This window comes from Kryptolebias marmoratus, linkage group LG3 (assembly GCF_001649575.2).
Source record: "Kryptolebias marmoratus isolate JLee-2015 linkage group LG3, ASM164957v2, whole genome shotgun sequence".
Lineage (NCBI taxonomy): Eukaryota > Metazoa > Chordata > Actinopteri > Cyprinodontiformes > Rivulidae > Kryptolebias > Kryptolebias marmoratus.
This window is the reverse complement of record NC_051432.1, coordinates 20,924,730-20,943,903: the sequence shown is the minus strand read 5'-3', so window position 1 is coordinate 20,943,903 and position 19,174 is coordinate 20,924,730. Positions and strand designations below refer to the sequence as shown.

At 34.9% G+C, this 19,174-nt stretch overlaps 2 protein-coding genes across 2 annotated transcripts in view; one reads left to right on the top strand and one right to left on the bottom strand.

Annotated features, from left to right (window-relative positions):
* LOC108241435 (zeta-sarcoglycan) overlaps nt 1–19,174 on the bottom strand; it is a 271,208-nt gene that overhangs the window by 138,788 nt on the left and 113,246 nt on the right. The window lies entirely within an intron of this gene.
* The window catches only part of tusc3 (tumor suppressor candidate 3), a 193,052-nt gene continuing 178,848 nt past the window's right edge, over nt 4,971–19,174 (top strand). Inside the window, exon 1 of the mRNA XM_037974776.1 lies at nt 4,971–5,061. The gene's annotated coding sequence lies outside the window, so the exon portion shown is untranslated. The remainder of the gene's footprint in view (nt 5,062–19,174) is intronic.

The window sequence follows — 19,174 nt, the reverse complement described above, 5'->3', positions numbered from 1 at the left end:
GTTAAGCAGGATATTTAAAAGAGATTAAATTCCAAAACTAAAAATCAGTTTTTTTTTAATGAAAAGTTGGCAAAAAATCATGTATACACATGAACATACTGAACTTATTGTCACATGATATAAACTGCTGATTTATAAAACCTGCACATACTGTAGATAAGCTATTATCTACAATAAGATGTCTCATATAATGTGTCGCCAGCAGATCACAAAAAAATGTCCATGTGCTCTCCCTCCCCCCAAAAAAGATAAAAAAGCAAACAAACAAGTATATATACAGTGTATATGTGTCTGTATATAATCTTACTATGTATGTACTATAGGACTACAAAACCTGAGAGGAAAACTAAATATGTGATCAAAGTTTAAAAAAAAAAGAAAAAGAAGATTGAGGAGTGCAAGATGAAAGATGAGCACTAAGATCAGTTCTCCTCCAGTGCTGTCAGGTTAGAAATGGTGCATGTGTGGCTATGTGTGTTCGTGTTTGTCAGCCACAGAAGATCTAAGGTCTTCAGTGTCACTAAGCTGCCTCTGCTGTGATAGCAACCCATTCATCATCTGAGCATCTGGTGCCCTTTCAACAACACACATCTATGCACACACATACATGCATGCTCACTCACACACAGGCATGTTTGTTTCTCCATCCCCATGGGGACTCACCATCAACATTGAATGCATTCCCTGGCTCTTTAGAACAACCTTTAATCATCCCAACAGAATACCTAATCCTTGGAGTTAACCTAAATTAAACTATATCGTCGGTCAAATACAAACCCTTAAAACCAAGTCCTTAAAAATCACTTTCTACACCTTGGGGACCAAAATTTCAACTTCATTTTAATAATAATTCCCCATAACTTGGTCAAATTTTCATCCCTGTCATGATCTAACACATACATCTACAAATCTAAACTATTGTCTAAGTTTGAGATTTTTCCCCAAAACTAAGTTGGCCACTTATATTATTTTAGCATGTCTTATTGTCCTCTACTTTGTTTTTTTTTTTCCTCTTTTTCTTTTACGTAGGAATTCTACTTTTCTACAAGATCAGGTTGTCCACCCTCACAGATCTCTGAAGTTGATTCTGGTCTCTCTTTAAATTTGGGGTAATTTGGTGTTTAGGGTTCAAACCCAACCTCAAAGCAGCCTTGGATGAATAAAGAGTCAGAGATGTTGAAATGATGTTATGCCCGCTTGGACGTCATTAAAAAACAAGATCTGCATCAGATGTTGTAGAACCTGGACATTCTGATGGGAAACAGGCAAGTGGAATGAGAGATTGTGAATGTGGGCAGAAAACTTAATTGCCGTTGGAATATATAAATACTTTGATGGATTTTTCCTTGTAAATTTATCTTTATCTACTTTTCTTCATCAATAATTTTGTAATTTTTTTTATCCTAGTTAAGGATATAATGGCATGAGTCCTTTTCAGTTGAAATTCTGCTAAATTCAATTTCATTAATTTATTTGATGAAAGAAATGTTTTAGGACAGGTATGTTTAGCCAATTAAAAATAAATAGCTTCATCAAATGCAATAGATGTGGTCTTGTCAAGAGTAAATGTATAATTTATTAGCCTTTTTAGTGTTGTGATTCTTAATCTGTGAGCTAAATAAATAAATTCAGCACACATCTGTTTCTGATTTATCTTTCTGTTTCTTCTGTTTTATTTTAGTGAAAATGAAAAACATTTGTTTTTGTGACTCAAAGTATTTTCTTACTGTGTACTATGCTTAACACATTCACACAAATAAAACAATGAGTTCTGTTTAATATTATTGCTATTATGAACTGTTGGGCTGGGTATCTGGCTGTTCTGTATGTGTTACCATGTATGATAAAAATAACCACTAAATATCATTCACTACCACACAAATTGCAATAAATCATGTTTTGTTGCCAACATTTATGAGTCATATGTTTACTTAGAACACTGACAAGTAGACTTTGAACAGTCTTGAGCTCGATAGGCATGGAGTCGGTAAAATAACCAAAGTCAGATTAAAAAGAGTCAGAGGAAGAACAACAGCATCTGAGATGTCAGGTCGAAAGCAACAAAGTTAAGTTCTCTCTATGTCTTAAACGAAGAAAGAAGAGGTCTTTAAGGCAAGCAAGATTTTCTGTTTTATAAAATAATTCAACTAAAACCCTGATGACTTTGAGTTACATTAAACCCAAAACAAAGATTTAATGATGTAGAAACTGTTAGAAACATAAAAATTCAAATCAAAAACACTGGAAAATCACATATTTTGACAGCTATTAAGGCATTAAAGACATTTGTCTAACTTCAATTAGCTGCAAAGAAAGTCAGGCTATGTAAGCATGCTTTCCTATAGTAATCCTGCTATTTTGTTATTTTCTATTTTTTTACCAAAACATTTTTTTTTTCCCCAGAAATTTATGTCAGTTTGTAAAACATAAGATAACATGTTTTCTTTAGGACACCACATACTATTTATATGCAGGCAAAATAAGTTCTTCAGTACTACAGCTAACTGCAATTATACAACAAATAACACACTCACTAAATATGTCAAGAAATAGTATGTTTTTATGCCTAAATCAAATGTTTTTTTTTTCTTTTGCACTGATCTTTCAGCATATTTTGCTGTGAGACTGTCAGATTCAGCCAACTGTCCATAATTATTCAAATTATTGGCTTACAATAGCTAGCAATGGCAAAATGCCTGTAATTAAAACAATTTTCTAAACCAGTCTCTGAGATCACTGAAGTGGTGAATTAACGCCAAAGACTATCTGAGCATGCAAAGCAATATTAAAAATTGCAATAACTGTAGAAATTCTCATCATCAGTCAACAAGGCATTCCTTGCTGGTGATGAAAGTCCTTTTTTATGTTTTCTCATGCTTGAAAACAGGACTTCATAACTGCTGAAATTAATAAAACATGCCTTTATGGGAAAAAATGCTGCTTAAATGCAATGGAATTGACTAAAATGAGCGACAATTTTACACTGTGCAAGAAATACAAGAAAGAACTGGATTGTGCTGTTATCACCATAGACCAGCTTTGCTTAAAAAGTCCAGCCTAAACAGAAAGAAAACTCATAATTACTCACAAAATGCCTCCTTAACTGTGAATAGCAAAGATAATGCCAAGTCCTACTGCCCTACTGGCCTGCTCCACATAAACATTGTAAATCATTAGGTGTGACTTGGAGCCATTGTCTTGGTGTCAAGAAAAAGTAGAAGCACCCCCTATGTAACTAAGCATAATTTATAAGCAGTAATAACACTTTGGTTTTGCAAATAAAGTATTTGCTATTCTCTGCAATAAACAAAAACAGTTGTAAAATGATGATAATGTCAATGACTGTTTTATTTATTTATTTAGCTGTCATTTGTTCCATCCATCCATCCATCCATCCATCCATCCATAGAGCAAGCCCTCTTTACTGTAGAAATAGCCTAAATTTGTCTATTGCTTGTCTATTTATGTCTTGCTTCATGTTACCATTGCTTGCAAATCAGACATTAATCCTCCACTTGATGAAAAAGCTCACCCCAAATCTGCAGGGAGCATTTCACCTATGGCCAGTCATGAATTTGGAAGATCTCTCTCTTTCTTCTGCCAGTGCCAGTTCACACTCTCACTCTAGAGCATCCCCTTCCTGAGACAAAATTTTCTTGAGGCCAAAAAAAGATGCTTCTCTATGGCTATATACATTCTTTGTACACCAAAGTTTAGGGCTTCCACAACCACAGAAGCTGCAGCGTTTTTGGCCACTTGGTATTTGTCAGCTGCATCAGAAGTCTGTAGGACAACCAAGCCACAAGGGCCTCCTTTTTCAGTTTGATGGCTTCCCTCACCACTGGTGTCTATCATTGTGTTCTTTGGTTGCATTCTCGACAGGCACTGACAACCTTCTGGCCACATCATCTAGGAGCCACATGGAGGCTTATATGGCCCATTCTTCACATTATACACAAGAGATTAAATCACAATCCTTGCAACCAGACTTTATATGGGAGAAATCAAACAGCCATTTTCTTTGACTGTAATGTTTGTCATCCCTTTATTTTTTTTTTCTGGTTTTAGGCTCTGACATCCTTATATACTTCATTCTACCATGGGATGTAACGGAAAACTGTTCGCTTAACAACAAAGCAAGAAACTAAAATTAACATTCAAAGCTTCACTGTTTTACAACTGATTTGTCCCTTCATCAGTGTTAGCATAGAACAACAAATCACGGGCTAACTGTCCCCAAATAGAGATGTGATCTTTCATTCAAAAACAAAAAAAAAAAAAAAGAAAGAAAAACAAAGAGAGAGACACAGCTTGGCAGTCAGGAGAGAATGTAGTGCTGCAGGGGTTGCAGCTGGTACCCTGGATGAGGACCTGGCACAAGACAAAAAAAGCAGAGAAAAGACACTGAGACAGAGCAAAAAATATTAGATGGACAGATGGAGGACAAAATGAAATAGTGGCTAATCGAAGAGGGAGGAATAATGATAATGAGACTTCAGCTCGGCAGAAAAGAGATGCTGGCTAGACATAAGTAAAACTGATTTCACTGAAAGAGTTATGGAGGATGGAACAGGGGAGGAAAAAAAGAGAAGTTGAGACAATGGATGGGTTACAGATGGGGTACCCCCTTGTTACTCTCAGCTGACCACTTGTTCAAAGTGACTCTAAGAGGGACTGTTAGGCACAAAGCAGGGGCAGGAGGCAGGAAGCAAGTCTCTGCACCCATCTGTTACATTCCTGCTCTGCCTCAATCATCAGTAATTATCAGTATTATGACTCATTAAATTGTCACCAACCATTTCGAAGATGTAGTGGCAGTTTTGGGGAATTTTTTAAAATATATTTTTTAATCATCTTTGTGTTTATCGAGGCTTGATGATATCATAGGACTTGTTCTAACAAGTTCAGCTGGTTTGGGGCATTGCAACACTCTTAAAAGCATTCATGCGTTCACTCAGTCTTATTTTTAACACTTTCAGTTGAACACTTCCATGCTGCGGATTGCGTGTACTGTGCACAGTTTTGTGATTAAGAAAATAAATCTTCTTGGTTCTTTCTCAGGTAAGAGTCTTCCTATATGGTCTAACCAATTCTAACATCCAGCTCATCGTGCACACACTCTTTCCTTTCAGGTGTGTGTAGTTGGCTCATGTCCTGGACATCTGTCTTTCTGTGATGAAACTGTGCCAGACTGAACGAGCTCACCCCGTCCCAGGGTCAGCAGCATACAACTGTACTATTCATCATGAACTTCTCTCTATCTCCCTCTGCTTTATCCGTGATCGTCTATCTTCTCTCACCACTGTTTCTTCTTTCCTCCTTTTTGTATCTCTGACAACAAATGCGGCTCAACTCGGGGTCAGCTTCGTGCCTCACATTGCCTGATTTTCTCTCTGCTTTTGTGTTTCTGACTCATTCCTCTCATGCTCTCATCATTTCTGCTCCTTATTTTTCTTGTTTTGCACAATCACCCCGTTTGGTTTTCCATGTGTTTTTGCCATCTTGCTGTTTTCCTTACACCACCTGGCTTGTCTTCCATTTTGCCTTCTCTTGCTTCACTCAGTCTCTTGCTCTCCTCCTGTTCTGTCCTCTTGCCAGCAAAGCCCCAGGGTTAAAACATGCTGGCACCCACTAGTCTGGCAGGTGTATGTGTTTGTGTGTATAAATTTGTACAGTACAGAAGGGATTACCTCATTACATAGTCAACACTCGTAGTATATGTGTGTAATTTCTGTGTATAAAATGTCACATACAATATGAGTGATGTTAGTAGACCTGCTGTGACCTCTCAGTACGGTGGAGATGTGTGTCTGTGTTTATCTATGTGTATGCAGAAAAGCATTAATTTAAAACGAGCTATTATTAGTGCAATATTGTATAAAAGTCAAAATAAATAAAAAGCTGAGACTGTACCAAACCCATACTGAACTGTGACCCCAAAACACATACCACATACACACATATATACATACTTAACTGATTTATGTATACCATTTCACCCTGTAATATTAGATATTGAGCTTGTTTTTTTTTTTTTGGTCTTTAAAACTATTAGTAAGGAAGGAAACGTAGAACTGTAAACAGTTAGAAAGATTTTAGTTCATATTTAGATCATTTCATTTTTGTAAAAATAACTTATTTTTTTCTTTCAGTATGAGGGTTATGCTTTTTTTTTACATTTAATTACAAAGTGGCAAAGAGGTGCATTCGTTAGTGCTGTTGTCTTACAGCAAACATGTTTTGAGTCTCACACTTGGTTGGGGCCTGTTTGTGTTGAGTTTCCATGCTGCTTCTGTTTTTTCCACAGTCCAAAAACCACATATGTTGAGTTAAATGGAGATTTTAAATTGCCTGTAGGTGTGAGAGTGTGTGCATGTTCATCTTTGTGTTGCTCCTGTGATGGACTGGCAACCTATGTAGGATGTAACCCACGTCTCACCCATTGACTGCTAGAGATGAGCACCAGCTCTTTGTGACCCTGAACAGAATTATGTCGGTACAAAAAAATAAATGGATGCACGTTCAGTTACAATTACATTCAATTATACTTGCCTGAAAAAAACAACAACATTAAAACCAAACACAGCACTGTGGGTCATGCTAGTTCCTCTCTTGTGTATGTTCACTTATGAGTTACAGCTTCATTGTATGTAAAAAAATACTGTGTAGTAAATTGATTGCCTCAGAGTTTTTTTTATTGACCATCAATGGTCCATGTGTGCAACATTAGTTTGCATTTTATTACCCTCTATAGCATCCATCTGATACTGAACTATTTGATTATCTTATTTTAAAGGGTTTAAATGGTCATCACCGTTGAAATGACAGTCATAAATAAGCAGACACAAACTCAGTGTCACAACAGTCCAATCAATATAAAAACATACTACTTAATGGATATGATCATATAAACTATGTAATACAGATGTTATCATTCTCAGTCAAGTCAGGCTAGAGCGAACAAACCACCTGCAAAATTGGATTTTTTTTTTTACAAGTTAGTGATCTAATATAGACACTGTCACAATATACATGTTGCCACCTGAATCACAATAAAAATCTCTTTTCAGTTGTTAAAATTGTGCTATTGTTATTGGTGACAACAACTTATAACTAACTCCCGTCACATAAACATTTAGACATAAGTGGACTTGTCATCCAGGTAAACATTCTTCTCATGTACACATACAAATACTAAAACACTTCAGGCACATAATTACTCTTCTGCAACGCACACACACACACGCACACACATGCACTCCGTGATTAAAGACCAAGACCATCTGCTGCAGTAAAGAGAGAGAGGGAAATGCACCCTTATGGATGCTGATGCAAGCCTTGAGACATGCCTTTTACATCCTCGTTTTCCTTCCTCGGTTTTCTGCTTCCTGTTTGCTCTTTCTGTATCTTCCTTCCTCTGCTTGTTCTTTGCCGATTAAATGCCACATTAACTGCAAATTATCCAGATTTCCTCATGCTTCTGACTAATTTTGAGAGATAACCTATGTACCCACCAGGTACCACTTTTCAGCCAGCAGCACTAACCAGATGCTCTGGGAGATTGCTGCTTTCATCTCATGCCGTTGCAGTGAGGCTAATGAAAATGTGTAAAACACTTATCCTCTCACGAAAGTCTTATTCACAACAAAAAGAAGGTGAAAATATTGTTAAAATGAGAAACTCACTTGAACAATCCAGAACAGCTAAGGCATGTCAGAACATGACTGAATATAAGCATCTTAATTTTGTGGCGTTAAAGAAATTGCTATTATCAAAAATATAATTTCATATTTTATTAATATGTTTATCTTTGTGTATTGCAACACATTTATTTTTTTTAATCTATTACCTCTTGGTATTCCATTATTAGTAAAACATAAAATAAAATAAAAAAAATTTCATCAGTCAACTACCAAAAAGTGCCGTAATTACATAAATTGTCTGTCTTGGATGAGAAACATACAGAATGTTTGCTTCTTATTTATGTAGGCCAAATGTTCCCCAATAAAATATATTAAACAATTGTGATGCCATCTTAAAAGGTCAAGTTCGAGTTATCTTTGTTGTCACTCCAATTATAATAAAATTATAAAAGCAAAGCAGCAAAGATTTGGTTGGAAATCCATACAAAATATAATTCTGAATTCATGCTTTAGGCTCTTCTGTAAATATGTATTATTTCAAATCTCACTTTTTGGAAAGCAGCATAAAATAAACATAAAACAGACAAAAGAATACAATTTGATTTTGCATATTTACAAGTTTCCTGAATAAATCAGAAACCAGTGAGGTCACCCCTTCCAGCAAAACAGAGTCAGTTCTGATTTTTGAGCTTTGCTGCTCTGTATTATCTGCATCAGCAAGACTGATCTTTAAAATAATGTCAAAAAATGTGTAATTGGATTCTATTTAAAAAATAATAATGGCTATAAGACAAGTGGAGTCATCAAAGATGGATGCATAGATTGATGGATGGATGTGTGTAGTTTATTCTAAAAAAGAAAAAAAAACCTAATCTATAACACATTTGATAATCTATATACAGAATGTATATATGTTGGGTAGTATTTTTATTTTATTAATTAAAATAATTTTAATTATGTTGCTAAGATTTACAATGTATTTTTCTTTAGTTTTAAAGTAATTATTCACAAGATTTTGTATGTTTCAGGGGAAAATATATATTAAACCCTCCCGGGGGCCTCAGGTCAAATTGACCAAAAGGCTTTTCTACCTCTCTTTGTCTCTTTCTCTTTTGAGGGCTTCAGCAGAGTTAAAAAAGCAGTTGTCTTTTAATAGTAAATTAAGTTTAAATAGAAAGATAGTTTTTTTCAGTTAATACAATGAATACAGAAATGTATAGCTCAAGTCTGTCTTCATCATTTTGTCTGTTAATTTTACATTAATTAGAATATTAACAAGTACTAAAATTGTAATGATAACAGTCTCTGAAGTACTATTGTAAAGTGTGTGCAACAACTGTTTGAATGGCAGAGACTCTGTGCAGTTTTTAGTTTTTTATGATTACAAATAAATGGTAATAAAACAAAGGCACTTTGTGTTTAAATGAGAAAAAGGCTAATAACTTTTTAAAATGTTTTCATGTTGAGTCCTGAGACTGAGTACATTTAGAATTAATGGCAATACTTTCCTCTGTTGAGCTTCTATAAAATTTTAATTTAATTAGTGGAACTACATTGTGTTATGCAGAGTAGACCATGGGCCAATAAATAAATTAGAACATAAAAAAAACCCTTCTCATCTGTAAAGTTTAATGCTTCAAAAGCAGAAGAACAACAGAATAAAACTTAACTTTCTTCATAAACATTAGAAAATATAAAATTCTTTACAAACTTCAGTAAACATACTAAAATGGTTCAGAGTTAAAGCTATTCTGCATAAAGGCAATGTTCTAACCTAATGTAATGATACTTTTACTCTCCTTCTGAGAAAAACACTCCTTTGCAGAGTTAATCCAAGCTGTTCCTGACTAATCTAGAGTATAGTGCTTTTCATTATGCCAGCCCCATGCTAATCACCATGAATGTGATGCTGAACACCTACATAAATGCAAACATAAGACCCTCCATCTGTCCCTGGGGTGAGAGAGGAGGATGCAATTTACATGATTAATTACTTATACCTAACAAGCAGTGGTTTGCTCAGGGTCCCAGGGTTCCTCACATGCATGATGATGTGTAAAGACTTATTTCAGATTCCAGACACTAATAAGTAATGGCATACTATTAATAATAGTTATTTTTTTGTCAAGTCTGTTAGGTATGAAAAATATTGATTCCTTTTTAGCTTTAACATTTTAACCAAACTACCTTCAGTCATTGTTTTGGGAAGATGTCTTCCTAAATAAAACAAAAAGAGGTCCAAAGTTTGCCAATAGAAAGTTTATTTTAAATTTACCAAATACTTTTAAACTTAAACATAGACAAGTAGCTTGCAATTTAAACCCAATTCAATAATCTTAGAAACCACCGGCCATGCAATATAAGTGGGGATACAACATTATGTGAGAGCAGCAAAATCCTAAAAAAATTGGTTGGGTTACTTTGGTGCTGATGTGGGGTACATGTGTATTCTACCTCAGGTGTGTAAGTGTCCCACTGAGCAGTTATATTCAAGTTCATTAGGAAGTTATATTGTTATTATGAAGAAGCCATTTATCTATCCATCCATCCATTTTGTTTAGCATTTCAGCAACAGAATCAGTAAGACACTAATCTAAAATAATATATTTTACTACTGATAAATAACGTGTGTATTGTAATACTAGTAGATTATATGTTCCACTTCATTTTTTTACTTTTAAATTGAATAATGACAGTACAGGAGCTTCCACTTCAGATGGACCACCTTACTCTGTTTCACTATTATCACCCTCATTTCCATTCTGACCATCAATACCTGCCTCCACACAGACCTGCCTATCTGTGTCTGAGTCCAGACTGACTGCACTCAGACACAGATATGCCAGAGTTAGATTATGAATGCTAATTGAAAGATTAAATATCTTTTAATTGGAAAGTTGAATGTTTAGTCCCCAATTTCTTCAATATATAATTCCAGTTACCAAGATACTGAAAATCCCACTTTTTAAAAATTCTTAACAAAAGCATCTACTAGATGCATGTAATGAAGAAGCAGTACGAAACAAAGGCCATCCTGTGTTCAAGACAAAAATAACGACTATACAATATGATGCAACTGTGCCATATTACAGAAGCAACACTTCAGCTTGCCATGACTTCTAGAGATGACTGTGCTGTTTCTGAGAAACTGAAGGACTTCACATTGCAGAGAAAAATTAACCTTGAGTGAGCAAAGCAGCACCTTAAAAGTGCTTGAGGTTCAGAGGGTTAAGGTACACAGCTATAAAACAAACTTTCAAGTGGAGCAAAGGATGAAGCATTTTTTAAATAATTACTTTTAACACAATTTTTATTTGCATGGTGTATATTTTTAATATTGAAACGTGTTGTTTTGGCAATTGTGTAGACATGTGCAAATGTTTAAACAAAAGTTGTTTAAACATCTTTTTAGTAAAGGTTGTTGATGAAGAAAAAAAAAGCTAATCAAGTCAAGCTAGATGGGGAAGTTTTCATTATATTTTTATAAAGGGTGTGAATTCTGTGAATTGGTAAATGTGTGTATGTGTGTGTGTGAATGTGACTTGTAGTGTGAAAATGCTTTGAGTAGCCAGAAAGACTAGAGAGGTGTTCTAAAAATTCAATCCATTTACCATATTAGCGATGTCTATGTGAGGGCCCAAATCTGCATCTGACCGTGCTTGGTGTTTTCCATCATTGTCTGCTTCCACACACACACATATACAAAGACACGCATATGTGTGTGTCCATATTTGTAATGGACTGCATGGCAATGCCACTGCTGTGATTAGGGAGCAATCAGAAACCAATAAGCTTTCAACACACACACTTCCCTGGAGGGCACACTGTCATATATTCTCATTGAGATGAAATAACATGTTCACACTGATTCAAATTCATGATCTAAGCCATGCCCATTTAATAACAAACACTCATGCAGACTGACAAACACTCACAACCCCAAACAGGGACTAAACAGTCCAGTCTTGTTTAATGTAGTCCAGTCAGTGAATGTCAAGAATATGATAGGAAATATAAGAAAAGCAATGTCAAATATTTTACAGAAAATCAATTCTAACTAATTTATCCACAGTAGTCTATGGGGAAATTACTAAGGAGAACCACAAAGATCCATATTTAGCTTGTAGCTTCATCGAGCAGGGATAATAATAAATTGAGGACATTTGATAAAATGAAATATAAAAGGGATGGCATATCTGTGTATTTGCGTGTGTGTCTTTGTGTGGGTGGATGGTGGGGTTCAGGGCTGTATAAATTGAGCTGAGAAAAGAAACCTCAAATCACTGATATGTCTCCAGTGAAATCAGTGTCTGACATGATTCCCAATGTTGTGAGGGAGGTGGACAGTCAGACAAGAGAGTTATTGCACAGATCTACTCATTTATGTGGTAAGTGATCATGTCACTTGGCATCATTTGCCATTCATATCAGAACTTCCCAAAAGATAAATAATGTAAAATTGTACCTTTATATGAAAAATGGGTAAAAAAAAGAGAATTTTAAGTTGATCATAAAGCATGAGGGATACAGAGGGTTTGGAATTTGGTATTAATTGCTTCCATTTTAGCATGTATGGAGCTACAGCTTGTTTAAAATAAAACACTAACTTCTCATTACTAAAAGGTCATTCTGCAGTGACTCGTTCACACCACTTAAGTTACTGTCCATGACTAATGGAGGACATATTTTATTGCCAGTATCATATATTATTACATGGAATTAATAACAAGCAATGACAAAAAGTTGATACATTTCAACATTTTTTTTTAGCCCTCTTCACAGGTCAGTAGCTTCCAAATCGGAACAAAAGGCGGCAATAGAACCTCCAGTATGATAGTCACTCAAAATAAAAGCTTGAGCTGTTGTCCACCATCTTTAAAGCCTCCTCCATCATGACTTTTCCTTACAAATCTATTTTCTGATACAGTAATCAAGTCATTTCTTATCAATTCAGTGGAGTAAAAACGGCAAAGGGAGAAAGAAAAAAAACGGTCTCAAGTTGCTGTGTGGGAGCGTGTGAGAGAAGATTGGACCCATGAATCATACAAAATGCAGGTAAGGCAAACTTAATGCACTCCTGATACTACAAAAAGATTTATAGTCATTCTCTTTTATTTCAGTTTAACAATATACAAAACCTAGGTGTGCAAAATTGTAAATTGAAAAGTCTGAAAAATACAAAAGTGTGTTAAAGTAAAAAGAAAGAACTATAGCAAAGATTTTACCCTGAATAAAGCTAAAGATGTCTGTAGTGAGTCCACAGAGTCTCATTTAAAAATCATAAATTAGATCCTGAAGACATGTGAGCTTGACACAAGACCTTCTGAATACAGGCTTATTTTATATACAGGTGTGTGTTTCTGAAACAAGAAAATATATAGTGTTTAAATAAATACATGCAACACTGTGTGTATGTGTGTCCTGTAAGAGCATCATGAGCATTTGGTACAGATTCTTCAAGCCCTGCCAAGTGTTAAACCTTGCTTTTCTGCCACTGCCTGCTGTCAGCTCCACCTGTGCCATGAAAAGACACACACAGACGCACACGACATTGCAGCTGTCTCACCTCAAATTCAATGCAAAACGAAAGGTAACGTGATGAGTGGTGAGATTTCTTTTTTCTTTAAGGTGGAAATTAGCAAGATTTTTGTATATCGTGTCAGCAACAGCACTGTAAAATCAAGGCGTTGCCAGAATGTTTATATGGTGAATATTGAACATTTCTAAGGGACAGCAGAAATGTGCATCGGTGTCTCCAATTTCCTTCTTCAGTCTCTATCTGCCTTATACTTTATTTCGTTTTCCCTGTAAAGAATACAGATATGCAGATAAGTCAGAGTTACTGTGAAATTTCAGCATAAAAATGTATCAGTGTAAACATTTCTCAGCCCTATCTCCTCTTATACTGTCTGTCTCACTCCCTGCCTCTCTATTTTTTTTGACACTGTAATAACACTTTATTATTCTCCTAAATATTTTGCCTCACTATATCATGTGGTATAGCATAAAAATATCCAGCATAAGAAAGATTTTTACTCGGCTTTGAATGTTACAAAGGATCGAGTTTATGATCTGAGTTTTATTGTAGCTTTTGTTGCCTTGCATAAAACACTGGCTCACTAGTAAGCAGATTTGTCTGCAGTAAAAAACAAAAAAACAAAAAAAAACTAAGTAACTCATTTGCATCTACAGGATTTTAGTAATACGCTCGTGTGTCTGGTATGGCACAAGCTTCTCAGCTTTACAGGTAATCAATATCTATCTCTTTAGCAAATGAAGTCACAGATTTACCTTTTGGTCCCACTTATTTGTGTTACTTTGATGAAGAAATTCATGGTGAAAGATAATAACTTGGAAAAAATCCATTATTGATCGAAGCCAAATAGAGTTTGGAGGAGTTTGAGTCACATATCCCTGAGTTTCTGTTTAGAGTGCAAAAATATGTTGACATCAACGAGCACTGATTTCTTTTCTGCAAAACAGAAACTGCAAGATGGAGATTACAATACACCACTGATAATATAGCAGTAAAATTTGGTAGTTTTCTAGATGACCCTGTACATGCTGACCCACTGCTCCTCTCAAATGATTTTTATTGTCATGTTTCTGTAGCTTTTCTTAATGGTTAAACCACTGACTTTAGAGAGACTGGTCTTTGTGTAGTCGCTCTAGTCTTCTTTTGGGAAAAGTGGCTATACATGATTATATATTGTCAAATGTGAATGGGCAAATGCACCCAGTTTTGTCATAAGTTGATTGATCAAATTGACTAAAACAAATATAATAGTATGTTAAAGAGAAAAAACAGATCAAAAGTAAACAAGTTCTGGAGTAAAAGGCATCCGTTTGCTTGACAAGATGAATGTGTTTTCATGTTTGTAAGACAGTCAAATTCTAAAACATGTGACCATTTTTGTTTTTCTTCTTCAGGGCCAGCGCTGTCAGCTCTCAAGGGTTTGCAGCAATAATTTCTTCAGCCTTCATGCCACTCTAGTGCATACAAAATATAAAAAAAGTGAAACTTTACAAATGAAAATGAATATGATTGAATGAGAGAGGAAGGAAAATAGTACTGTAGACAAAGCAATGAAACCATGAAGAATCGTTACTCAAATTAGAACTAATCCAAAGGCAAATTATGTTTACACATAGTTCTAATTGGATATTGTTTTGGAATATGTCTTCTGCCTTATTCAAAGAAAAGCAATACCAGTCAGATTATATACAATTTATGATTAAAGAAGTAGATGTGATGTGTTAAATTACCTTTTTTTCTGTTAACATCTTTAACATAACTGCCCAAATGTACTTTAATATAAGTTGGCAATTATAAAAGGACTACATCTATTAAAGTTAACAAGCAAAAAGAATGTAACTGAGCACATAATTGTGTACATAATTGGGTTGCTCATATAGGTAATCAATCTAACTAATCAGCTTGGTAAAGACAGAAATTGCTTTTGCCACAATAAGAGAAATGAAAAATAATAAGATCACTGCTCACAGCATGAGCTGGCTTAGTTATAAAAAGAATGGAAATTATATCAATTGTTTTGACACAGCAGGGTGCTGCTAAATGTGAACTAAGAAAATTCTTTAAAAATGATGAGGTTAAGAATTTTTTCTCAGAATGCTTTCATTTCACACTGTGATGAACAACACAGCCAGGGATTGCTTGTTTGCTGGCAGATGAACAAAAACCACTTTCTTTCAAACTTCTCTTTTTTTTTTAGCCCCACAAGCCACACTCCTAAACCATTATCAGCGAGGTTTTAAATCATTTTCCCCTGGAAGCAGGCATTTATTCGGCCATGCTCTACATGTCAACTGATAAGGAAAAGTACCGCAAAGTTAAGTTCGGGACAGAAGTGGCAAAACTGACAAACTGTACCGTTTATTTATCTCCCAAAAAGGATGCAATTTTGACCCATGTTGACCACATTCCAATCACTGTAAATACTACAGTAAATCAGTCTTTGTGAGCACAATGTTTTTGCAGTATTATGAAGCTGACTATTTAAAGATGCAAACAAAAGTTAAAACAGTTTTGCAAAAGCAAAAAAAAAAAAGATCTAGGAGGGAAGTGCCCTTTTTTTTTAAAAACAAAATATAGGTTTTAATTTATTTATTCATGTGTGTATAGTCCAGGAAAAAAAATGCACATCATATATATTTGCTCTGAGCTTTATACTCAGCAATTATTCACTAACTTAAGTAATTTTAATAAAGTGATAATGTGATGTCAACAAAACTTTAAGCAGTTTTAAATTGACAAGGATCGGAGAAACTTTGATGTAACTTAGCATGATTCAGGGAAAAGCCAGAGTGTGAAACAAAACCAAACTCATCATGTTATAGCCAGCTGCTTCAGTCGTTGCTAAGTGCTCACAAATTCCACACTTCTGTAGATTTACATGAGCTTCGATCACAGAGGCTTCACATAGAGCTGTCAATTCCTGAAACATCCACATCTGACTTGGCTAAAGTCTCCCTAGTATATAATTATATCAATATATTCTATCAAAAGGGCAAACGCTCCTCCAATAAGTGCATTCCACTTCCCTCCCCTGCAGTCAGCATATTTCTATTGACTGTAATATAAAGGATGGAAACAGGATGAGGTCGTATTACGACCTAACTAATATTTTGCTGACAATATATATTTTTTAATTAGTAATGTTCAAACCTTTGCTCTCTGTAACTTTATATATGCAATATGTGTATGTAAATATATATTTTTTCTTTCTTTCTTTTGCTCCAAATTTTTATTCAGTGCAGTGTATTTTCCCCCATTTTTAAAAAGCATTTATAGTACTAACAAAATTTCAGATTTTTCATGAAATATTTGGAAGCCTACGGTTTAACCTGATCTATTAAACGGCACATTTCAAACAAACACATCCACACAGAGAGACAATACAGACTGGTTCAGTGCGTTGTCTCCAACTGTTAAACTTTCTCACTAATATGAATTCCTCACCCACTTGCGTTTTATTCACAGCCTCTGATGCCAGTTGATAATTCTCCCCTTGCCAAAGTGCTGATTAGAGTCAGCCAGTTCAGAGAACTAATCATGGAGAAATAAAGGGCTGTCTTTCATGCACATTTCCTGCTTTTTGTGTCTTTGTAAAGTTCTGTTTTCAGCCTTTTTTTTTCAGGCAGTTGGTAAGAATGTAACCTGACATGAAGCCAGGGGGACTTTGTTAAAAGATACAGAGAAAGGTTTTGGAAAATATTCAGACACACTCTACGTGGAATGTAACTCCTTTAAATGCTATCATGTGTCAGCACAGACAGATTTGAGATATAAAAACGTTCACACACAGAAAAGCTCATTCGTAGCCACACCCAAGCCTCTCTCCAGCAGTTTTACCTGTTTAATTACAGCGTGGAAGAAGAGAGAGAAAGCAAGAGAGGATTAATGGCTACTTTGCATTGCTAAGTTGCTTTTTATCTCTCTCTATTGTTGCTTTCAAGGGAACACAAATTGTGCAAACACTTAATGCATACATGCATATATAGACAGCAGCTCACAAACACCTGTCAAAGGAGACCACTGAGGAAGGTAAGTGAGTTGGCCGCTGCCAAAATGGCTGCCTTTTGTTTACCAATCTCATTATCCTCTTCAGTTCATGGTGGGTGTGATGAGTAATTACTCCGCCAGTGTAAAGTCACACGGACTGTGTACAATTCACACACTAGTAGGATGGATAATAGCTCTTGGTAAATACATACTACTTGCTTATGATGAGGCCATTGCACAGAATAGAAAGTAATACGGTTGGATGGATTCAAAGTGTGAATGCAAAAGCATATGATGAGAATGATCACTTCTGAGTACCACCAGTTATGATCATTTGGAGCCAACTTCTTGCAGTTCCTGTTGAGTTAAAGAAAAATACATACAATACACATTTTTGAATTCAGTTGGTACAGAAAAATAAATGTCATAGAATGACAATGAAACAAAGCACTTTTGTAAGATTCACATACTCATAGTTACATAAAATCACCATTCAATGCAAACCTCTGCTGCTACTTGGGTTTTTAAGATATTACAAGTTGACACTTGTTTCTATTTCCAAGCTGTATTTCTGTAGTAAGTTTGAAGATTTAAAGTGGCAGCTTTGTAAAGAGGATATCCCCTAATTTATCAGACATTTGTATTAAAATAAAACTCATATTTCAGTCTAGTAGGCACACAGCAAAGTTTGACCTTGTAGGACTGATGTGTCTTGCTCTGAGCTGTATATTTGATCAACACAAAATAGGATATATTCACACTTGTTGGTCACATATTTCCAGTCTGAACTTATAATTCTACTCCTGGGAAAGGAGTTCTCAGTTAACAGAAACTGTTTTAATTTAAAAAATATACATTGTAATTAGTTTATTATTATGCTTCTAAAAGGCAAAAACGTAATTTTCTTTATTAATGTTTGATGTATAATGTGATACCTTGTGCACTCGAAGGGTTGTAAGGTTTTTTTTTAAATATTTTTTTTGAGTGTGTTGTTTTTTTGTGCACATTTTAGATCTCTGTGATTTTTAATTTTTTACTTTTATTTCAGTTTAGGGACTTTAGGCCCAAAAGATACTGTGTGTTAATTATGCTCTATTTTGATAATGCATCAACTGTTTTATAATACAAAATAAAGTGTATTCAGAGGTGTTCAAGCACAGTTTATACAAAACCTTTATCTGTAGGTGTTGTGAGAAATTTTTATCTGCAAGTGAGTCTATTGAATTTTGACCCAGCACACTTACTTTGCAATTAGATAAAAATCTTGCTTCTTCAAAGGGTTTTTCTTTTTATTTATTTATTTTCACTCAGAAACACTAGGATCAGCTCTCATTTAGAGTCGACTAGCATGCATTTTTAACCAGTACCATGCATTTTTAATAGGGTAAACTGTTCTTGAAGAATCAGATTTCCACATAAAAATTAGCACCTACAAATTAGTTTGACCATAGGAGTACTTTTAGAAGTGTAATCTAGGGCCCACTAAAACACTTAGAGGCTATTTATATCAGAATATGAATAAAAATGTATCCTAGCTGGGAGAGAGTAGCTCCAGGCATGGATTGTTTGTCTAAACGTGAGCTTGTTCATCACTGTGGCTTAGATACAAATGGCTTAAAAACTGTTGGGTGTGTTGCTTATAAGACTGATGTTGTCCAGAAGGTAAGAACGTCATTTGCCACCATCACCACTATCTGGTTATTACTTTGATTTTTCTTCATATTTTGATTTTCTGACTGCTAAAACAATGAGATTCTTGTCAGCTCACACTCAATTACTCTTGGATATTCATAATGATTGAGGTCATTTTGTAAAGGAGTGGAGCTACATAGAAAACATAAATGATTTAAAGTCTATTGAGACTAGTCATCTGAAGATATTTTAAAGGAGAAATTAGGTTGTTTAATGCATTAATTGACTCACCATGTCATATTTATATGATAATAATTTATTAATGTAGCAAAATGTCATGCTGAATCTAATTTATCTTGTAGATTATCATGGAAGA